Consider the following 25,453-nt stretch of genomic DNA (forward strand, 5'->3'; position numbering starts at 1 on the left):
GACACTGGAAGAGGAAACCAGTCTCCTATACAGGGTCACGAACAGGTTAAAGAATATTTAGATAAGCTAAATGTATTCAGGTCAAAAGGGCTGGGATGGGGTGTTGACCTCACACAAGGCCAGACTAGGTAAAAAGGACCAGTTAACCCTATTGCAAGCTGCACTTGGAAGAGAGTTGGGGCAGATAAGCCTAATGGCTGATGAAGCCCAGCTAGGAGAGGAGCTGGGCTAAGCATAAAAGGAGGAAGTTGGTGGTATAAGAGGGCTGCACGGAAGAACTCTGCAGTCACTCCCTACAGAGGATGGGACTTAGCAACAGAAAAGGAGGCATTAACCCTGAGATCCTGCCTTGCAATATAGCCTCTGGCAAGAAATTGAGATGGAGTGAAATAGTCACAGGGAGCAGAGGAAGCTCCAAGGCTAACCCAGAGAGAGGTCAGAAGATAGGAATGAAAGATACAAAGGAGCCCAGGGGAACAGAAACAAGGTCAGAGCTTGAGCAGACAGGTTGCTGAGCATAGGGTCCTTGGGCTGGAATCTGGAGTAGTGAGTGGGCCCAGGTTCCCCTACCAGCCACTGGGGAAGTGGCACAGACTGGAAAATAGAGCAGAAAACTGCCTGAGACAGTTTATCTCGTAGGATTTTGATACCCCAGAAGGGGAGGACTATAGTGGCCAGAGGGACAAGCCACAAAGAGGGAGCACCCTGAGTGATGAAGTAGTCATCTAACTCCAGAGGGAGAAAGCAAGACCACAGGTGAGAAACTGAAGGAGGAGGTGTCAGACTGGTCAGCCACAAGAAAGTGCTACACCAGTGAGTAGAAAACCCCATGACAAAGGCTTTATGAAGTGCACTTTAGGATAGCTGAAGTAATCTCAGAACCATTAGCAAGATTATCTTTTAGAACACATAAAGGATGGGAGAGCTCCTGGAGGACTGGAGAAAGGTATTATGTTTGCCCATCTTTAAAAGGAGGAACAAGTCACTTAGATTTAGATCAATCCACCCTGATGCTGATACCCACAGAGATACAACAAATTATGAAACAATCAGCATGTAAGCACCTACAAGATAATAAGGTTAAGTAATAGCTCACATGGATTTGTCAAGCAGAAATCATACTAAACTAATTTCCTAGTGGATGGGGGGGAAGTAGTAGCTGGGATATATATTGATTTTAGTAAGGCTTTTGACACAGTCCCACATGAGTTTCATAAGAAAACTAAGGAAATGTGGTCTAGATGAAGTTACTATACAGTGGGTGCAAACTGGTTGAAAGACCATATTTAAAGAATTGCCACTGACAGTTTGCTATCAAACTGGAGGTAGGGGAAGAGAAATGTCTAGTGGATACCACAGACCTCAGTCCTAGGTCTGCTACTAGTCAATATTTTCTTTAATGACTTGGGTAAAGGAGTGAAGAGTAGGCTTATAATGTGGTTAATTTACCAGTAGGGTGACACCTCCTGGCTGCTCTGGGATTAGCTCCTTCTGGTCTGACACTCGCTTCCATCACTCATTCATGCAACCCACAGCCTCTCTCTCTCTGACTTAGGCACTCTTTTCATGGCTTGGTTGCTGTCTTTTCATGGCTTGGCCTCCCGCCCAGGTCTCTGTATTTTCCTCCTTCTGGGGTATCAAAGTCTCACTGGACTAATTGTGTTAGGCAGTCTTCAACTCCGTTGCCCAGACCATGCCACTTCCCCAGGGACTGGTAGGGAAACTTGGGCCCACCCTCTACTCTATTTCCAGCTCAGAGACCCTCTAATCAGCAGCTATGGTCTGCAACATCCCACCTTGCTGTGGTTTCCCTGAACATTTTCCTACTCTGCCTCTCTCATCCTTCTGGATAAACCCTTCCTTCAGGGCCTGGATCCCCCAGGGTTTCAACTCTCCTCCTGGGTTTCCTCCTTGCCTCCTCTAATGCCCAGAGAGTAGCTGCAAGCTCCCTCACTTCATCTCCTTTCCATTGCAAACTTTCTGGCTTTATATCTAGCCAGATTCTTCCCCAGCTGGGCTTTATCAGCCATTAGTCATTCTCAATCAAGCCAGACTCAACCTTAAAGGGCACACCTGGTGAACTGGCCCCATCCAGACCATCTTAATCCCATCAGCCTGCTTAATTTGTCAATGTTCTATTTTCTTTTATTTGCATGTAGCCCAGGAATAGCATTAGTGTCTAAAATAAATCCACGGATCTCTATTTATTCTGTACATTTATTTCATTTCCTCCTTCTTTGTGAGGATTGCTTTATTTTATTTTTTTTTTAAATAGTAATAGACACTGTGAGGGGAATGGTGGGGAATGTGATTGCCTTCAGAGCATGCAACTCAGTTTTATGGAGGCTTCCATCAAAATGACCACAGCCTGGGAAATCTAAATACTAACCCTTATTTTAAGTTGATGACCGCAAAAAACTCAAACGCATTCTCCTTTATGATGCTGCCTCCACAAACCCCAGCTGTAGACCCGTTGCCCTAGATTATACATTCCTTTCCCTTCACATTGGTCTTGCCCATATTTTCCTGATCATTGGGATGATGCACCATGGGGTGTTCAGCGCTATGGACCTCTGCCTCCAGCATCACGTGTATTTTCAATGAGGTTTGGTGACAAAAGACCAAGTTCTCCTTCCCCCCTACACGAAGTCACCTCCTCCAAAAAAGGCAAAGTCTCCTTCATCTGAGTCTCTTGGACCATCTGTCTGATGCAGAGACAGACTGGCCTTTTCTCTGTCTCTCTCTGAGTGAGAACTGATGGGATAATTCACAGAGGTGCCCTTCTGTACCTCACCTCCAAACGGAAGTTGTCCTCACTGCTTCCTCCTGTCTTCTGAGTGAAGCTAGGGCCTTTTAGAATAAGATGGGCTGTATGTCCATGGCTCTTAATATTCACTTAACAGCTTTGCCTAGGAAACTACACAAACTACTGACATCACAAAGAAAGAGAATAATCCTATCACTGAGGGTTTGCTGGGTTTTTTAGAACTGGCTAAAGAGGCCTGCAATACTCCTGCCTCTTTCTTTCTCAAGGAAATCTAATTCTTTATGGTCTCCAAGGAAGGATCTGATTTATTTTTCCAGTATCCTACCTTACGATCACTTGTGACTTCTGATGCAAATCAGAAGCCTAGAGTTGGGAAGGTGTCATCAAATAAATGACTGGATGTGTTTGGAAGAAAGGCTTATTTCTTTGGCTGACCTGATGTTGAGAGCTGCCAATTATTAGGCAATTATGGCCAGACACAGTTTTTCACTCTGGTCCAAAGCTGCCTCTTTCTTAGGCCCCCTACGTGACTGAAAATAAAACCCAGGAATTTCGGGAGGAATTCAAGGAAGGTCAGGAGGCGTCCAACCGTTTCCTCAGAGTATACTTTGCTGTCTTGGACACCACTGCTAGGTCTTTGGCTACAGCTGTCTCCTTCAGAAGGCATTCTTGGCTCAGGAATTCTGGTCTTTTCTCTGAGGTCCTGGCTAAAATTATGGATTTGCTTTTTGAAGGCCAATACCCCTTCAGCTCCAAGACAGACAAGATCTTGGAAGAGAAACAATCTACAAACCCCAAGGCCAGTCAGGTTTCTGGTCTTGATTCAGATTGTTTTCCACAAGAAATCTACATTTGGATTCCATAAGGAACAATTACAACAGTCCTCCTTGGGACCTGGAAACCAACAAAGACCCACACAACTTAGGAAGCCCTTCTGTTCCTGTCTGAGGAGACCAAACTCTTCCTCCTTAGCTTTCTCAGCTACTGGCAGGTCTGCATTTAGCCAGAGGAAGCAGCAGAGGACCCAAAACTAGGTTTGGAGTGTCCATATTGCTCTCTGTCTTCTTTTATTACCTCACCTTTTAGGAACCATTTGTCTCAATTTTTTGAGGCCTGCCAAGCCATTTCTTTGGACCTAACTACATCTCTCCTTCTTACAACCGTGTCTTGTGAATAGAGAAGAGGTCTGAGCCTCAATGAGAAAAGGAGACACAGAGTGATACCAAAGGTTTACCAGAGCCTGCAAGTCTATCTATATGTGAACAATCTTACAATGAGTAGTTCATGCTCTGGCTGGGCCACCACTGTGCACCAAGAGTTGGCAATCTGCAGCTCCAGTGGTATGCTGCACCATCCCCAATGCTGTATCTGAAAGGCACAGTCTAACCTTTTATAATTACCACTATTCCATGGGGCTGTTATAATTTGCAACAGCCTCGCATGGTCATCTATGGGCTGCTCCACAATCCAGAACAGCCAAAGTGCAGACCACTCCAGGCATTCTCCCTCCTACCCCCAGCATGTCCCTATGCCTGAGCAGGGGGCTCTCAGGACTACTTCACAGTCCCTTTGCACCAAAATCTGGCTCTGATGTATAATTACATTTATTTTGCATACTCACTGAATACCAATTTAGTGTAAGTCCTGCTACCTTACTAATCACATAGTGTGCAAATTGGCACAGAATGTGGCTTCCTGTCCCTTTAAACTAGGCTTTTCTTACTTTTGTTCTGTCTTGAGAATAGAAATGTTAACTGATTTACACCTCATCTGCAATTTACCATGCACCATAATTTAAGTCACTAATGAATTTATCCCAGGGATTTCCAGGAGAATTGCCTTGGAAAGGCACTTGAAGCCTTTTTCATCAGATGTCCATGTGGTCTACTTTGGCACACTCCTGGAAATAAGATTATTTTATTTGCAAGATCATATACCCAACTCAGCAGGTTGAAATGTGGCCAGGAATTGATGACCAGCAATATTACCAATAGATCTGAAAAACTAAGCATGTCATTCCAGCCAGCGTATCTTAATTGCAGTTTGTCTGACACACAGCAGTTTGCTTCTGTTCCACTGCAGCTGTAAACTATTATCTACGACAAAGGGGCTGCTTTTTAAACCAATAAATATGATGACTGTTACGAAAGTTTTACCATTATCACATGATGTGCAGTCTTTAAATTCACTCCCTGCCGTGCGGCTGAACTTTTATTTGAGGATGGGGAAGGTTATGTGAGGACAGAAAATCTCTTAGTCAGAGTGTATAATGCCTAAAACTATTCCATCTAAGTGCTAAGAATTTGAAAGACCAGTAAGCTGTACCTAATGCATACTGATGCATATATACTACAGTTCTGCTTGACAATGAAACCATGCTTCCATCCCTCCCACATTCATAGCACCAAAAACCTTTTCTGGACCTCTAGATCAGGGGTCGGCAACCCTTCAGAAGTGGTGTGCCAAGTCTTCGTTTATTCACTCTGATTTAAGGTTTCGCGTGCCAGTAACACATTTTAACCTTTTTAGAAGGTCTCTTTCTATAAGTCTATAATCTATAACTAAACTATTGTTGTATGTAAAGTAAATAAAGTTTTTAAAATGTTTAAGAAGTTTCATTTAAAATTAAATTAAAATGCAGCGCCCCCCCCCCAGCGGTGGCCAGGACACAGGCAGTGTGAGTGCCACTGAAAATCAGCTTGGGTGCCGCCTTCCGCACCTGTGCCATAGGTTGCCTACCCCGGCTCTAGATAATCGACCAGTTCATGATTAGTGGGATCTCCTTACACCGGAGGTATTCAGAATAACACACACAACCTGTAGCCTACACATATTCTGAACTGAAGTCATGTGAGCAAAACATAGGGAAAGCCAGCTGTCAATCTGATGTCTATATAGAGAGGGGAAATTAAATTTCTGGCTTTCTGTGAGAGCACAGCTATGTACTTGAGGAGTTTATAAAGTGGAATGCTGTAAGCAGTGTAATCATGTAAAATAAATCCTGTGCAGATTACTGTATGTAAAGAAAGATTTAAACCAATAAAACCCATAATTTATGCACCTTCCCTTTTGTTGTTTCTTCTCCCAGTGCCATATGATGGAAAGTATTTTAATACTACAAGCTGTAATCATAACTATTCAATAAAAATAGTCAATACCCTTTGTCTTCTCTTTTCAGTCATCTCCTGTCTCCCCACTGAGGTGGGAGAAACCTTCACCTTCTGGCACAAGAGCTGTGTGAAAACCCATAAAGGGGTTGGATCAGCCAGAGAAGGGAGTGAGCCTAGCCATTTTACATAGCAAATTCATCCGCATCAAAAAATAAAAAACAGCTTCCCAAATGTATCCCTTCAGTCTAAGTCCCAGGACAATTATAATACACGCTGTCATGATTTACACCCATATTTTCCAGGGAATTGGCCCACCACTTGATAACCAGCACAGTAACAAACTAATGTAAAACAGTAACTAAAATGCACCAACAGACAGTGTGATCCCGCAAACACTTACTTCTTACTATCACGAGTAATCTTAGGGATTTAGCTGGGCTACTTAATGGTAACTGTTTGCAGGACTGGGCCCTGATTCTGCAACCCATACTCACACAAGGCAATCCAGGGATTTAAGTGGGGATATGCAGATTAGCACTACCAAATATGAGTAAAGTTTTCAGGATAAAGTCCTCAATAATGTGGTAGGGTTAGGACCTGGGAGGAAGCTAGTTCCTCAGATTAGCTCATGAAAAAATAAAGCTTACAAAACAGACAATGCTTTTTCATGAGCAGCCATGTCTCCTCTGTTCCATTTTCTACTTCACAAACATGAGTGCACTGAGACACTTGTCACTATATGGAATTGACAAAATTGAATTACAAGCAATAGCGCTTTCCAGATTTTTGAAGTTATGCTTTTTATAGGCTGTACTCAGTAGATCTGACATTCACATGCATTATAGTTATTATTATTATTTTAGCACCGGCAGCCAAGATTGTGGCCCTATTTTTCTATGCACTGCATAAATCCATAGTAAGAGACAATCTCTGCCGTGAAGCACTTACAATCAACATACAAAAGACAGACAGTTGTGGCCTCTATGCACTTCTATAATTAATAATAAATAATAACTACTTCTTGCATTGGATAGGATAAATGAGATTTGGCCCATTAGCTGAACTATGCTAATTGTGTCCCAAATAAATCTTCATGTCCTTTTTAAATTACCTATTTCAGACTCCCTTTAAAAACCATCTGTGCCTGTATTTCCTGAGATAAATATCCTGTCCTGAATGTTCCCTGTATTTCAGAAGAGTAAACTTGAACAAAACAGTTACTTTCAGTGTAAGGAGTTGAGGGATACTAATATCCTGTTGAATATCTGAAACTCACAGCCTTTCATGTCCTACAAGATTGTTATCTGGGAAATTGGCATCCTTGTTATGTCTTTGCTAGCTAGCCAGAGTTACAGTTTATCAAAATTTCAGAACACTGGATGAAAAAGACTGTCTAGATAGAAGATATTGCTAGATTCCTGTTGAAATACTCAAGCTTCTGCTACTCCCACCTGGAGCAATTTTTTGTTTGTTTGTTTGAGTTGGATAAAGATGTGTGAGTTCTTTCACATTTAGGAGTTAAGTAAGGTGACCAAAACTTCAGAATTGTTCTGTCATATTATTTGTCTCTTCTGCAGATGATAAATCCTGTTACATTAAAGACTGTTAGAGCCTAGAGTGGCTCTCAAAGACGTTCCCACATTTTCCAGCAGTATAGCTGTAACTCAGACTGTATCCAAAGAGAAAGGAGTAGCATTTGATCTTGAAAGCAGCCAGCCAGTCTGGAGGAGATACATTTTGATGATTTTATTGATGGCCTTCTGACAAAGGAAGCTATGATCTAACTTTGAAGGCCAATAGGCACCTGGGTTGTGGGGGTTAAATCTAATTTGTATCCAGTGACTTATTAGCCATAATATTTGAGAAAGAGAAATTGCAGTATATTAATGATTACAGCAATCCTAGTTTTCTTACATTTCCCATTCCAAATGATGGCTTCTCACACTTCAACTATTGTTCCCATTTACCTAACAAAGGGAATTATGACTCAAATTTTAGGAAACACTAGACAAAGGCCTTCTTATCAAATGGGCAGTGGAGCAAGGGCAAATGTGCCAGAAGGGCAAGGTTCTTGGAACAGGCATTAGTGAATCTGAGAACCTGTGTTACTACTAAGCAGTCTATTCAAACTCAAAGGACCTTACTCTGCCATGACTCACAACCCATGGTGAAGTTCTACTGTGCTTGGAGCATTCAATGTGCCTTATTTGGATTGGCAGATTTCATCCTTTTTATGTATGTATATATACACACACTAGACTGGTAGAGAATCAGGGAGTTGTAACCGGCTCGGCTCAGCCTCCCCTTCTGCTTCAGTGAACGTAAACGTGGGGGAGAAGAAAATATGGCCTTCAGTTTTTACCTTGCCCATACCCAATGGTTGTACAAATGTAGTTAAGCCCACAACAGGCCCCCTATACCTCGTGAGGTTGCCCACCTATATACCACTGGCACTACCTCATACATAGCTTCTACTACATCAGGGCAATCCCTCGTTAGTTAATTACCCTACCAGGAACTGGTATGTTCTGTTAAAAGTAATGGTATTCAAGCAGTTAAACACCGTGACAGTCACCAGTAGGAAAGCTGGAGCCCAATCACAGTGTTCTATTATCTTTTTAATAACCAGTTTTATAATCTGTATCACTGTTACAGTAAACTCCATTTCTCACATTGATAACTGCAAACCCAGTAGTTCTCACTAACAGCCTGGCAGTCAGTTCCCAATGATTCAGTAGCAGAATGTGGTAGTGAGTCCTCAGGTTATGAAAACGTGCATGGGCCAGGTTCCCTCCTGGTGTAAACTGGCATGGCTGAATTGACATAAGTGGAACTATTCTCATTTGCACCTGCTGAGGATCTGCCCCTACCACTTTTGCAATGTAAACTAATGTTTATTTGGTAGGATACTAAAAAAGAGATGGGCCTGAATTGCAAAACAAAGATCTGCCTCTGAATTTCCAAAGTGTGAGAGAGTGCAAATCCAGGGCTTTGGTTGCAGAGGCTGCAGGCAGCCATAAAGTTGGTATCTTCCCCAACAGTCAAGTCTGTTCAGAGCCATCTCTGACATGAAGCAAATAATCAAAACTAACTGGCACTTCGTTCAGTCCTCCCAACCCCAGTGAGAGCTCAGCTAGTTGTGAAGGTAGTTGGCCTTGATACTTCACTTTCTGCACCTGCAGAACTCCCACGGGTTTCAATAGGAATTTTCAACATTTCAATCTGGACTACAGGAATGGAATGTTGGACCTTTTATCCAGAAGGCTGGAGCCACACTGAACATCAGTGTCTGCAGAAGGCAACACCCAGATGTAAGAGTGACTCATTCCCAGCCATGACATTTGAGGGACAAACAGAATGACTTTAATCAGACATTTCCATTTTGTTAACAATGCTCAGTAAAAACAGATGAGCCTCCTAGATTATAACAGTTGGTATTAATCTAATGAAAATAATGAGCTACTGCCATAGTTAGGAAGACAGAATGCATTGTTTTAGCTAATTTGTTTAGAGAACATAAGGTGGCACTGAAATTAATATTCCTGAGGCTAAACACAAAATAATTGTTTAAATGTTCCTGACTTTTATTAAGTAGGAATCTTTGAAAATATAGAGACACAGAAAATAGAATGGGTAACATTTTCAAAACTGCCTCAGTCCCACTTGCAAAGTAACTTAAGCACTTAAGAGCCACTCCCATTGACTTTGAAAATGGGAAATAGGTGCTGAAGTCATTTAGATGCTTGTAAAAATGTTCCCTGAAGTCTGTTTATTATGCTGTCAAATTATGAAAAGACACTGTGGCTGAGAATTTTCCAAGCAGCTATTAATTCTAATGGCAATTGGACATTTATGCAGCTTTGAAAATCTCAGTTTATAATGTCAAGATGCTGCATAACCATCACTCATAAACTGTACAAACAGCATGATTATAATGTATTGTTTCCATGGCAATTGCATCTAAGAATCCCAAACAGGATCAGAGCCTCATTGTCCAAAGTGCTGTATAACCAAGTAAAAAGAGACAATCTCTGTTCCAAAAAGATCATATACTCCTTCCAGATATTAATATATATCATACTAAGATACAAATACACATTCAGAGGCTAGTAAACACACAGGAGATCTCAATATTGCTTTGTCTTTGCTTTCTTTCTTGCTAAGTTCTTCACTTACTTAGTCAATGTTAAACAAATGGAGATGATCAAAGCAGAGGGACTTCAGAGTATCTGTGACACTATCATTTGTATTGTTCATGTCTCCCTCCACTGGCTGGACCAAGCATTACCCAGTCCATTACTACCTTCTGGCCCAAGGAGTTTTCTCTCAGTGGTGAAGGGCTGTGTCTTTGGAGCTGAATATCCCAAATACTGGCCCATATCTTGAAGACTGTGGTGTTAGTATGTGTGTCTAGCTATAGTTTGTTTCTTGTGGTATATTGTTTATGTGAGAGGTGGGTGACACATAATGCCTCCTACTTATTTTCATAACCAGAGCATAATGAATGTTATTCGGTATCCTGGGGATAATAGGACAGATGGAATTCATCACTGGGAAATGGGAGCAGTACATGAGCTATTTCGTCAGTCAGCTGCTTTCAGTGTTTTAGCGTTTGCTGCACATACACGCACACTCTCTGTCAATCAGAAGCCAGTGGAGTTGCTCCAGGTTTACAATGGTGAGACTTAGAGCAGAATTTGGCCCCTCAATGCCTCACTTGCACAGATTTATTTATTTTTTGATTTATTAAAACTTCGTGCTTCATAATCTCTGGGAACATGCACAATCAGTATAAAACAGCAATTAAAACAACCCACAATTGACTAAATCAGCTCATAAATTCCCTCCTGCTCACAAATAAAAGTCCACCCAGGGAAGCTACCAGCCTCAGACAAAAGCCTCAATGAATAGATAAATCCTTGCAATAGATCCTGAAGGTTAATGACTTTGGATTTGTCTTGAAGTGAATTGTAGTCCCACCCTCTAGAAAGGCCCTCTTACTAGTCATACTCCTCTTCCATCGCATCATTCAAATCTGGAAACTGCTAGCAAAAATGCTTCTGTTGATCTCAACTGCTGGGAGATTTCTCCCCAGTCCAGTCTTGAGCCTATCTCATACACATGAAAATAAACTTTTGAAGTTAAAGATGCTAAGACCGATGTAAACACATTTCATGCTTCAGGGCATCGACCATTAACCTGACAAGGTCAGGAAGTAACACAAACACCATTGTACAATTGGTGAGGTATACTTTGGGGTGTGGAATTTGAATGCCTCTAAGAAACATCAAGCATTGGCCATAACCAAATACCGTCTGCATGTCACGATGGACTAGTTATGGTTTGGTTTATTTTAAACAGTACCTTTCATTTCAGTCATTCGTAACAGCTCAGGAGTCATAGCTATTTGAATCAGCCAGCTCCCTGCATCAGATGGCATTTTTATGGCTCTTCAGCATACCCCTGACTACATAATTTATTGTGATCCATTGGGTGCCACAGTTAAGCCTGCAGATTTATCAAGATGGGAAAAATGTCACAAATATGATTTTCCTGTTTGTCCGTGACTTGTCTTTTTGTCCGTGATTTTAATAAACTCACCCCATGAGGCTGGTCCGAGCTCCCTGCTCCAGGCATTGCAACCTGGCCCATGTGATTTAAGCGCTGCTCAGGTTTGACCCATGACTGTTCCATCGTTTATGATTAAAAACTGCTGTGACAAATCTGCAGCCATAGACATAAACTTTTAGGGTACAGCTACACTGCACAAAAACATAAAATATATGCCATGTCAGCGAGTCTGGCTCTAGCATCTCAGGTTTGTGCTATGGCACTAAAATTAGCAGTGTATATGCACCTGCTTGGGCTGGAGCTTGGGCTTTGTCACCCATCCCCCTCGCTGGGTTTCAGAGCCCTAGTAGGAACATCTACACTGCTCTTTGTAGTGCCATAGCATGAGCCCCATGAGCCCAAGTCTGTAGACCCAGGCTCTGAGACTTGCTGCCATGGAATGTAGGGGGTTATGGTGTACACATACCCTTAGCGTTCTGGACACCAGAGGTATAAAATGCTAAGGAGTAGCCACTATACACAGGAGAAACATTTTCTCAAAGCAAGGTGGAGACTTCATAAAACATAATTAAAGGCTCAATGCTGCATTGCACTCAGTGAGAACACAAAGATCAAATGCACGACTAAAGATCAGTGGGAGCAACCCCCTGGCAAGTTAAAAGCTTCTCCACATGGTGAATCAGGACCTTTTCCTACATGCCCTGCTGCACAGCACTTAACAGGGTAAGGATTAGACATTCCTGGGGCCACGGACCTGAGCTGTGATCTATAGTATTGTAATGAGTTGCTCAGTAGCCATTGCTCAGGAAAACCAGTGCTCCCAGCAGGAGCAAGAAAAGTGCTGTCCACACTGCTCCACTGCCTACCTCCCAGAATGCTAAGCAGCACAGCACTGAACTGAGCACCCCTAGTGACTCTTCCCTCTATTCTCATGTCAGATGGAGCCCTGAACAGATACAAAGAATAACTGAGCTTCCAGTGAGTTGATCCTGAACTCCTCAAGAATGTTAAGTTGGAGGATATTTTGCAGACTTCTAACTAACATTGGAAAGACCCAAATAACAATCCGATTAATCTCAACACAATAAAGCCTTTAATCTAACATATCAGCAAATTCCTATTTCTCCATTTTCTAACAAAAATAACAACACTTTTGTTGCCAGTGCATTAATAAGATCCTATTTCTGCTCAGGACTGAATCAAACCTTTGTTCTTCACAGCGAAGGATTAAGAAGGTTGCTATTTTGGTAATAGGATGGGGTAGAGGTTCTTACATTGCAGCTGAAAACCAGGCTGGGTGCCTGAGAAGGGAATAAACTCTGTTACCTCAAATGAACTTTATTCTTCTAATCAGTATATCAAACTCTGTTAGTGTGATGCATATAATTAACAATAAAAGAGTGACTGTTCATGAATAATTACAATTTGATAGAGTATTTAAGCTCATTTGCAAAATGTGCCCTAAGTAGTGTAGAAAGTCATGAATACAGATTACATGATGACAAAAAACAGAAGAAAGTTGCTTACTTTCTAGGTAGTTTATTGGTCAGCTTTTTTTTTTTCATGCCAAACCTAATTTCTTCAGGATGTCTCACCTCATTAGGCATGTAATGGAAAAATTGTCAGAAGAACAGCATGGAAAAAAAGGGTGGCAGAAAAACAGCACATGGGCAAGGATACTCAGCAAACACTCCAGAAGGAATAGCAAATCATGGAGCACCGAGCCAAATCTTATGGCACCTCCTAGATGCCCAAACTGATTGAGCAAACTTAGCGAGGCTGGAGAAGAAGGCAGTAACCTGTGAAAATGAAAGCAATTCTATGAAAACATTAGTCATGTCAAAAATATATTGTTTATAGTTATCATAACATTTTTGTGCTTGGTTAAACAAACATATTTGGTATATGAAATCGTTGCAAATAAAACATTTTCCAAAGGGTTGGGGTGCAACCATAGGTATGACAGTGTGGTTGGAAGTTGGCACAAGTTTAAAATTACATCAGAATTCATTTCTTGCACTTAAAAATGGAAATAATTAGTTGTGGGGTACACACTTCTAACTAAAATGTTGCAACAGAATCTGGGAGGAGCATCTTCTGAAATGACAAAAGCAGACAGGAGCAGATACCAGCCTCAATATTTTACTCATATTCCGCCTCTTGGTGGGCTGTTGTCATTACAACGGGCACTGTAAATACGATAGAAATGCAACAATTTGCTAAACTACCTCCCGTATCTAATAGTGCAGTGAATTCTAATCATATTTTTGAAAAGCCCAACATAATGAAAAGCAGCAATCCCAGAAATGGGGAGGATGTCAAAAGCAAATTGACCCACTGGTCATTTCTGACATCCGATGGAAGTTTTGCTTTATAGCTGTTGAAGTTCTCCCTCCTCTCTTAATCTGACAAAGAGTTGACCAACAACAAGGATAGGGCACCAAAAATGTTGTTATTTAGGTATCTGTAGCATTACTGGAATTGGGCTGCAGCACTCTTTTCTAAAGGAACCACAGGGGAGGGGAAGTTATGTTTACAAGCTTACAAGTTATGCTGTAGGCAGTCAGAGGATATTTGCCTCAGTACAGAGATAGGTGGATGAAATGTAATGGCCTGTGACACAAAGAAGATCAGACAAGATGATCTTCTGGTCCCTTCTGTCCTTAAGCACTATGAATATAGTTGGCACCGTAAGATTAGTACGTGCCCATTCCCCATTTTGGTCTCTCTCTATTAAAATCCCTATAAAGGATGACTAAAAATAAAATCCACCTACAGTATAAAATGCATGAATCTCTCCAGAAAGAGCAGTCTGAGTGTCAATGCAAATTTAGCATAAGCAGCATGGAACCACTACAGCATCACAATCTGTGGATGAGGTCTCATGGAAAACATTTCTAAATCCAGTTCTCCTTTTCTTTTCTCTGCAAAGGAAGGCGCGAGGGCATCTCCCTTGATTTTGACAGAACTTCCACAGAAGCAGAATGCCTCTCAATCACATGAAGGGTAGTACCATCCAGCCCTGAGTATTTTATTATTTTTAAAAGATACAGCCTGAGTTTACATTAACTAATTTTTTTTCCCAAAACTTAACAGTATTTTTTCAGCTTTATGAAATAAAATTAGTTTCAAACTCAACTTAAATGTATTTTGATCTCAGGCCCAGTACACTAGGCACACAGTGAACTATGAATGAGGACAGTCTGAGCATCTTTGTGACACTCTCCCGTTGTATTATAAATAACGATAACACCACAACCACTTCACAAGTGAGGATCTCAGTGCTTTACAACCATTCAAGGATTGAGCCACCCTATCGGGATGAAACAGTGAAGTAAGAATTACAATCCCCATTTTACAGAAGGGCGGGGGGTGGGGGGGAATGAGACAGTGTTTAAATAACCAAATTTCTGGATGCCCTACTTTGGCAGTTGAGGCCTGTTTTTAACCCTGAGCATGCACAACACAGGTTAACATCAACAGGAGTTCAACACTGCAAGTGCTCAACACTGCTGAAAATGAAACCAGGGGAGTCTCAAAGTTGGACACCCAGAATTAGAGGCCATTCTTAAAAACTGGGGTCCAGGTGGGAGACAGGATGAGAACCCAGTTTTCCCAATGCTCAGATCTGCACCTTGACTCCAAAAGCCTCATTCCTCTTGCTTCCTATAGTGCTCTGTAGCAAGGTGGAGCCATAAGGGAGGAATTGGCAGCCTTCAGAGGTCCTTTATACTGTGTTAAAAGTATGGCTTCTTTAATGTTTCCATTTCCAAAAGTGGCGGTATAAACTACTGGTCTTAGGAGAGCTTTTGGCAGAAGTATCTGACAATCTGGTGCCAAACCTCTTCTTTGGCATGTAGGAAGAAACAGACTTTGGTTCTACATAAAGACAAGACTTTTGGAAAGGGTTTTGAATATTTCTCATAAAAAGAAGAGGGGGAGAATTATCTTGAAATTCAGAATACCCTCCAGAATTGCAACCTAGACTGAAAATATCTTAACCTAATTTAATTGAGAACTGAGTTTCTTGATTAAAGTATTAAAAACAATTAAATAGTCAAGGCAGGATATGCCCCAATTCTAAACTATCATCCACATTAAGGTAATAATACATAGCATTTTCATACTACTTCATGTGTTCAGAGCAATGTACAGATATTAATAACTAATACTCAAAACACCCCTGTGTGAGGTACATATAAGGCACATGATTATTATCATATGGAGAAAATGAGAAAGAAAGACAAAGTCATTTGCCCAAGGAATAAGTGGCAGAACCACAATTAGAACTCAGGACCTCCTGACCACCCTGTGCTCCTTGAGCATGCTGCCTTCCAACAAGAAACACACTATTCACATGGCTAGGAAAGAAAATTCAGTCCTTTATTTTATTTTTAAGACGAGTCCTCTAATGTTTAATAGTATCATTAAAAAGGAGAAGCTACTCTAGATAATATTGATGATACAGAAGATTCAGGAGGAAATAGCCAGTGATGTGTAAGAGACACCGCAGTTAAAATTTAATGATGCTATCAGCTCTCAACTGCTTAGCAGTTCAGAAAAAGCTACAGCTAAATTCTGAAGTAAGAAGGGTTTCTCGTTACCCAAAAAAGTGGCATCTTAACATTGTTTTGATTTATTAACTCAAACACTGCTGTGGCCTTATAAAATATTTGCATTTGCACAAATTTAATAAATGACAATGCATTTTAGTTGTCATATATGATCTTCTCTGCCAATGTGCTTATGTGTGACAACACAGAGAGCAAACATCCAAAATGTGTGACTCCGCTTTTCTAATACACACAGAATGACATGGTATTTACAAACTATGATTAGTATGATTAAAAGAAATTAAATGAATTAAGAGAATAATTTTAATTTTTTTTTTGTTTTGGGGAAGGATGGTGGTTATTCTTTTTCTCTGATTTGTTTTTAGGTTCCTGTTTGGTTTTATCTAACTCCTGATTTTTTTCCCCCCGTTGATTCTGTTTCTCTTTCTCTTTAACTCTCTTCTTCTGTTCCCCTCTGGTTTGTTTTTTGTTCCTTTTTGCCTCCTTGCATTTGGCACGTCTTTTTGCCCCACAATGAAGAGAAGTCCTCTGATACCCAGAGTCTTCTGTGGGAGAGTCAGCAGGTTTCAGAGTTAACAGCCCAGTAAAATGGATGAGGCATTTCTCACCTCTCAGAGCTATTGTGTCAGGCTCTTTGATAACTCAGGCAGAAAATACTACAATGGTTACACTCCAGTCACATTTTCAAGTTTTTCTTCATAACCATGAAGACTAGAAACTTTTTTTAATAGAAGCCAAAATACTGATATCATCATGTGACTAAAGGAACTAGAGTTTTGAGACTCAGGCTTCTGCCTTAATCCAGCCCTGGACACTAGCAATGTAGTCACTCTGAGAAGGAGGACATACTTCTGCTCAATTACTTGTCCCTCCAGCAAAACTGAATAGTTGAAAATTTTTCAATAACATCACTGCAATTAACAGTGGTTAAACCCAAAGGGTACAGTATTTCACTAAAGAATGTACCAGTATCTGGTTATATAAAGGACCTTGGTTAAAGTATACAGAAACTCCAAGTACTGTTTAGGTTCAGGAGATTGGATGTTTTGTTTCTGAGTTTGGGAATTTGAGTCCCAATCTGATTTTGAAAAAAAACAAAACAAAAACAAAACAAATAAAGGTCTTAGTGCACTAATAACTCTGTGCCACATCCTATCATGCCATAAAAGTAAATAGAAGTTATGTGCAAGAATCAAAAGGCAGGTTCTCTGGCCCCCAGTCATCAGTCAGCAATTCTGCTGCATTTCTCCAAATGGTTTTCCCAGCTTAAAATACACTGCAGTCTTTCTCAATGGTTACACCTCATTTTCCAAGGCTAAACCTAACAAGTAATCACAAAAAAATAGCATTTCCTATCAAAGTTTCAGTGATGTTGCCCAGCAAAGTTAAATCTCCTATTTGCAGAGGTGGGAAATATTTCTGCAAAGTTGGCAGAACACCTGCATAGATAGGATCCTCTACATTCTAGCTCAAATACAATACATGGATGGAATGATAGTTCAGGTACAGGAAGCTGCAGAGACAGAGAAGAGATTTGCCGAAGAAGGCTTCATGGACTAAGTGCTCATTTAAAAGGGATTTAAAAGGTAAGATAGAGAAATGAGAGGCTGTCCTACTGGTAGGTGTAACAAGAAGAAGGCACAAAACCAGAAATGCGAGAAGGATGTGCGGGGTGTAGTTAGGAGGTAGAATATTGAGATAACATGGGGTTAAAGAATGAAACAAGTGCACAGACAAGAGGAGGGGTAAAGCTGTAATGAGATTGTAAGGTCAGGACAAGCAAACTGAATTTATTGTGGAAAAGGGGAAAGCCATTAAAATACATTCAGAGAGTGAAGCCAATGGAAAGACTCCTATTGACTTCTTGGGCTTTAGATCAGGCTCTAAATTCAGAAGAACTAAAAACAACGCTCTAGGGGGAAATCCTGACTCCAGTGAAGTTAATAGGAGAATTCTTGTTGTTTTTGGGGAGGCGTTTATGTACATATATAAATACAAACAAAAATGCAAAAGGATATTTTAAAATCGCTACTTGAGAGGGAGGAGCTGCTTTTTACTAATGCTTCAATTTATGTTGTGACAATTAATTGAACACAACATTGTCATCATAAACATTAATTTTCTCTATAGAACCACATAAAATACTGTTAGAAACACACAACTAAATATAGCCAACATGTGATTAATTTACATGTTCATGTAGGGGCAACCCTACTGTAAGCAGTGTAAGCGCAAAATGCCCACACTGGAGTATAGCTGGGTGAATCCTGCATTCACTCTAGGGATCCTGTTCTCCTGCATCTATGTTTAATTTAGCCCACAGTAACGTTTGAGTTTCTAATCCCTACACAGACTATTTAGATGGGGTTTGGGTTTTACTAATTTACCAAAGAAGGAATATTCACAATTTAAACAGGAGGAAAAAGGTTTATCCTTTTATGTAGACTTATTTTCTTAGCAGGGGATTAAAAACACATTTGAAAAAACTTTTGTCTTCTATTTAAAAAAATAAAACAGCAGATGTTTTTTGGATGAGCTACATTGTTTGTTGTTTTCCTAAGATGTCCAAAACACAAAACTCATTTAACTCCTAGAGAAGTGACAAAGAATTGACAATGATGTACACCACGCACCAAATAAATGGTCACTTCTGCTGCTCTTTAGACATCTGGGGCCTAATCTGCAATTATTTGCATTTGCAGAGCCCAGCTATACAACAGAGATGTGGGCTTTAATGGGAGCACATCTCCTAAGTTGATGCGGAATTAATTTTCAAAGGGTGACATGCACCATAAATCCTATTGCATGATTATTATAAACATACAAACAAAAGGAAGAGAAAGAGCGTTGTCTGCTAATGGATGTGAAGTTATGAATTTCATTTGTTACAACATGTGATTAATTTACATGTTCAAATTAAGTCTTCATTTTTGCATGTTTAATTATGAAGTTTTTGAAAGGGTGGGTGTGCTAGATCAGAAGCAGCAGTTGGGGAAAATCTTGGCACTTGTAACTTGCTTGTCCTTGTTTAAAAGGTTCTCATTACATCATGGAACAAAAAAGTTAGAGGAAGAAAAGTCTCTTTTCCCAGCTAAACAGTGCGCACAAGTCAAAAACTCTCCTCTTTTTCACATCTCCTATGCACACATGCATCAGAGGTATCTCTTTGACAAGCAAACTATATGGAAAATCTGTGAGGTCTAGAGCGAGGATTTGGAGAACCCAAGGCTACACTTACTGTGGTGGTCAATATTTAAACACAGTTTTAGGACTCCTGCCACGAGAATCCTTTCCAACCACTTTCAAAAGACAGCCCCACTATTAGCTAAGGTGCCACTTCAGAATGTATTCATGGGTTTTGTTGATATGCAGCTCAAGTGTCCTAATCAATCTGTTATAGTTTCCTCACAGAAAAGCAGCCCGAACTGCAAAAGAGGGACATATTGTTTGACACTAGAAATTTTACACCCATTTTCTTATTAGACAAGTGGTTCTGACTGAAAATCTTCACTTTTATTCAACAGACATGATGCCACAAAAGTAATAGTAAAGAGCTTCTCTGTATTAGCAAGGAGGAACGGTTGTGTTTCTATATAATTTCAGCCCAATCCTTGAGCTGTTTCACCTATCAATTGTGTTGTTCCTGTTCAGTTATGGGCTCATCTGAAATCTGCAATATTTTTGACATTTTGGAACATTTCAAGTATTTTCAGATTAGATCTGTGGTGCATCACACGATGTGCACCTGTGCTAACATATTTTGATTTGGGTTACTCATACATTCTTGCATTCTGGAGTATTATTTATCCACTCTTAAATATGAGGATTACTGATTGATTGATTTATTTTACCACAGAGTTAGAGGTTATAGGGAAAAAAAGAAGAACTAAATAGGTACAGTGTCTCACCTTTGTTTTTCATGTGTTGCCTGCCAATAGCAGGATTAGGGAAATAAAGCAAGTTTTCTTTTATGAAATTGCAAATAGTCCAGTCACAAGCTCACAAACATGTCCCAGTCAGCGGCTCATTGCCCACACATGTGCTTTACACATCAAGGAAGATGCAAAAAACACATGGCAAAGAGCTCTAAATAGCCTCACTAGTGGACCATCAGGAGAGACTTCCAAAGGACCTCTCCATCCCTACAGTGCTGAAAAACTTCCAAGGGAAACGTTCCCCTGATGGCCTGATTTAACTCAAGCAAAATTGTACCACTTTCCAGAAATGCCGATAAATACACAGCATAACCTAGGCAGGTGATAGATGATAGATAGATACTTCTCTCTGAAGATACATGAGAGCAACACTAAATAAATGAAATATGTTTCTTATATTTGAAACTCTACTGATTGTTAACTCAGCCGATTTGCATGGCCCTCCTCTGATTTTATTTTTGTTTTAAAATAATGACGTCGACTGAGATGGTGTAATGTAATGAAACATGGCATAAAATAAACTCTCAGGCAGGATAGATATTACATGAAAAATTGTAACACCGATTTCTTTTAGCATGAATCTGCAATGAGATCTATAAAGGAGACAGAATATACGATAGTAGTTAACTATATTAGGAACTATATCTGAAGTTATATTTGACAGCATATTACATTGGGATTTGTTCATAATGGTTGTTGAAAGTTAATCTTTTAACAAAAACAGGATGAGAGAGTTTGTTGGCTTTGCCTCAGGGGATAGTTCTTCACAGGTTATTTTGAGGAGTTTAGGAAACTATCAGTATTGTGGGTTAGATACTCAGCTCGCTTAACTTTAGTGGAGCCATGACAAGTTACACCAGCTGAGGCTCTGACCTAATGTGCCCATATCAAAAGATGAACAGGTCCCCGATGATGATTACATTGTCATGACTGCCTCCCGGCAAAACGGCATCAGCCTGACTTCAATAGAAGAAAATGGCTCCTCTGTAGATGCCTCTCCTTGAAGTCTGATAGTGTGACATAGGACATGAAGGACATTATTAAATCAAGTACATTTCCCCTGATTAGAAAAAGGAAGTGAGACTAAAATATCATTTCACAGACAAAGTATGTGCCTCTAAGGGGATGCAACATTGACTCTAACTTCAGTAAATCAAAGGGACCACAGAATAATAAAAAAATAGGATTGCCCTTTTAAACCAAATCTGAATTAAGAGAGTCATAAACAACACTGCTCCTATGGCCCTATCTTCACTGATCAAAAAAAAGCAAGATAATTTGCTCAGTAACTAACCACTGATAACTAACATGTTAGCCAGACCCCTGTAAAAAACACGGTGAAGACAAGGCTTTTTAGTGTCACTGTTTTTTACTGTTACTGAGGTAAAGTAGGTGAGATCAACCATGGGGAAGAGGTGTAGTGCTGATTTTGCCTACCTGCCTTGTGGCAAATGCTGTAAGTGCCTTGTCTATACTTAGGATTGTTTTTCCAGCATGATAGCTATTGTATTTGTTATCTCACTGTAAAAAACAACAACAACAACAACAAGCCACCATTGTGTCAGTGAAGACAATGACAGAGAGAACTGACGGTGAGACATCTTTGAGTAACTTCATTATGTCATTTTTCTTTTCTTTAACACTATTCAGATACCATAAGGACCTTGTCTGCTCATTTGTGAGATACTCACAGTAACGACACTGCATTTTCTTTCATGTTGCTCCCTGAACTGCACACCTATTGCACTATGTCTCCTCCATACCCACCCCTGTTGTGATGCCGATCAGAAATCAGCCAATCAGGGACGGTTCGTTTGGGGGCTATATGGGGATTCCTGACTGTTGTTTTGTAACAAAATATGTTCAATGGTATATAAAAGTTGTATATATTTGTTTCCTTCTCTCCACTTCCTCTTTGATATGGCACTTCTTTTCTTGGATTATAAGCTCTTTGGGGCAGGAGGAGTGTATTCCTCTATGTTCGTACAGCACTAAGCGGGCCTTGATACCAGTTGTGGCTTCAGGGCACTACTGTAATAATAATAGTAATTATGGAGGCACCTAGTAGAGACTCCATTGTAGGGTTGTGTTCTGAGCTCAAAATGGGGTGGGCGGAATCCTGTTTTTCTTTCAAAGTACTTGGTCGATGGATGTGAAATTTCAGAGGTTTAGTTTTTATGGCCCTTGAATTTTCTATGTAGTATTTGTTTTGTTTTTCTTCGTAGATTTTTAAAAAGAAGCCTTTGAATTTGAACTCCAGCTAAAGTTTCTCCTTGGGAGTCCTGGTATTTCATTGTTCCCATTATCTCTTAAAAAAATCTTTGTCTATCTACACAAAACTCAGTAGAGAGGTGGATCCTGCCCAGAACTGGTATAACTGGAAGCTTATTTTTTAATGGAGTTCAGGTACTTTTTGTCCATTATTCATATTATAAATGAAAGTTTATGGGCTGTGTATGAATGCCTGTCTGGTTGATGGGGGGCCGGAAACACAAAAATGTCTCCATCAGGCTCTGTACTTTCTATCAGATTTTATACTACAACAAAGAAGGATTCATTACACACCTGATGAGAGAGAAAATATTCTTCAGCAGCAGCTGCACTTCTGCCCTCTCCCAAGTCTGACCCCGGTCAAACCTCCCTGCCCAATTAAGCTTTAAAAACACCTGTGGAAATGAATACAAAAATGCTTTGTTGAGAAGCCAGCAGGGTTGCTACACATGCAGCATGCCACACACAAACCCACCAAAGCAAGGAAATGAAAATGTAAACCACCTCACAGGACATATCCTCTGCTCCTCCACCCGCAAGCACGCACCTTATTATTAGCACAACTATCACACACCACAGACCATGTACTACTCTTTTCCATCTGGGAAATTCCCCTGACATACTCAGAGAGCTGTCAAATTGACTATCTGCTTTGCACTGCTCCTAGGGGTGTGAATATATGAAGGAGACATAGCTGAGGAGTCCCTATGCCCTGGTAATGCCCAGCAGCTGGAAGGAAGAAGATAAAGCAGACCAAGGCTGCTCTAATTTAGAAATGAACATCAGGGAGCAGAGCTATCAGCAGGACTCACCCTAACAGCAAGTGAGAAGCCAACAATTGCCAGTGGGAGTGAAGTCATCAGCAGGAGAAGGAAACTAAGCTGCACCTGCTGGAGAGATAAGCAGAGGGGACCAGGCAGCAGAGAAGCATGAGCCAAGGAGCAGTGGGAAAAAGGAGCAGAACAGATGGGAGGAGATAAAATGAACAGCAATGCTACAATGTGTGATTAAAAGAGCAATGTGTGATTAGCTTTCGTTCAGAAAGAACAAAACATTCATACATTAAAGACTGCTAAAACCAACTTGTTTTTCTAATATTCTGTCCCATGTTCATCATTGCTGTGGTTGACAAGAGGAAATCATGCAATTGGAAATGTATGGAGCAATCCCAGATGGGAAGGGAGGATGGGCCATGCAATAGCAAATGGGGGTAGGGGTTGTCTACAACATGCCCTTTTCATTTAGATGTGCTTCCCACTAGGAAAGTACACCTCTACCCCAATATAACATACCCCGATATCACATGAATTCTGATATAACGCAGTAAAGCAGCACTCCGGGGGAGCGGGGGAGGGCTGCCCACTCTGGTGGATCAAAGCAAGTTCTATATAATGCGGTTTCACCTATAATGCAGTAAGATTTTTTGGCTCCCGAGGACAGCGTTATATCAGGGTAGATGGGGCATTGGAGAAGCCTGGGCTACAGTATCAAACTGCAGTAACAGCTTCTGCCTCTGATATCTAATGACTTCTGTACAGCAATGGACCTGCTGTTGCTGCAGTATGTTATATAATATGCAGAAGGCCTTTTTAATCAGTCATCCTCACTTTTAGTGAGTCCCTTTACAAATGGTCATCTCTATGATGTAAGAATTAGAAGTCGCTTTTAGGACACCAAAGCAGCATGACAAATGACATTGTGCTAGAACACATCTAATCCCTTTACACACAATACTCTTGTCAAGTGGGGGCCAAGTTACAAAATAGCATCAATAAATATAGGTGCATTATTGCCTGCAAATGACAAAAATGATCCTACGTTACTCATTACATGGCCATCACCAGTTTGTTTTGAATTGAGGAATGGCAACGTGTTAGAGTGAGCAGCCTGGAATAAATTGGTTTGGGTTTCACATCCCACTACCCTCACTGTAAATTCAAAGTGTTTACAATGCAATCATGTTTGGCAGTGATATTATCCTATAAAACCTATCTGTGCGCAATCATGTAAACTGCACCAACATTAACCTTCTTCTGCAAATCCAGGATTCATTCTTTCACTTGGAAGTCAAGTGTATTAAATTTTAACCATAGCAAATAAGGAAAGTCAGAACCAGAAAGCACCATCTTGTGTTAACAGACTAGTTACACTAGTTCAGAGGCCAAGTACTGAACACTTCCATTGCACTGGAGGAATCAAATATCCAAGTCACAACAGCTGCTGAGGAAACCAGCCAGTATACTGGTAAATATACAGTTGGTGCTACATACTGCCTGAATACTTCTACTATACCACAGCTTCCTGCCTCTGTGCTACACTGTGTGCCCCTAGGAGGCACTAAAGCCATGAAAGTGCACACCAGTGCATCTGGGACATTTGGAAAAGCAGCCACTCTCATAAATCTTGTCTTCCCATGTTGTTGTTCCTCTGCTCACTGTGGGAAGGTGATTTATGTTTGGAATGATGGCCTGCTAGAAAGAAAGCCTCAAAACATCTTGTCAAGGAGGAGAGTTACATATGTGTTATGTCATCTACTACCCACTGAGAAGGTCCAGTATCTAGAACTGACAGAGACAAGTAGTGTTTGTAAGACAGGCAAAGTACTGACACAGTCTGTCATTATGAAGGTCACTGTGGGCTAGGAAGTACAGTTCCAACACAGCCTCTCTGTTTAGTTGAAACTTTCAAATGTATTCTTCCTTAGACACAAGCTCAGAGGGCTATGATTCTCCACATCAATATTCTGGCCCAGAGTCTTCTTTCTGATCTGGCCCCTTTGTGCCACTTGTGGTTTCCAAAGAGCTGGATTCAAGTCACATGAGAACCTTCCCTGCTCCCATTACCCTTCCCCAACACCAGTTCAGAAAGCTGGGCTTTGCAGCATGTCCTGAAGGTCAACAAGTTCAGGCTTACTTGGATCTTGCCCAAAACCAAGCAGTTACCATGGCTTATCTCTCTTATCACATTGGGTGATATTAATTACAGGATAATTAAGCAACCAGACTGCCTTGCTTGGACAATTACCCCAACATCAGTTGATAAGCAGAAGGAGTTGTCAAAGGGTGTACATATTCTGCTCTTCATTAAAGTTGAGCAAATAATAGATTTTGGGGGTTGCTGACAATTTTGAAAAAGAAATCAAGGGACAAAAATCATGTCAGGTGGAACAAAATGTTTCATATTGATTTTGAGTATCTGTAATGTTTCTAATTCTTTTTAAATAAA

The sequence above is a fragment of the Chelonoidis abingdonii genome, chromosome 4 (assembly GCF_003597395.2).
Source record: "Chelonoidis abingdonii isolate Lonesome George chromosome 4, CheloAbing_2.0, whole genome shotgun sequence".
Lineage (NCBI taxonomy): Eukaryota > Metazoa > Chordata > Testudines > Testudinidae > Chelonoidis > Chelonoidis abingdonii.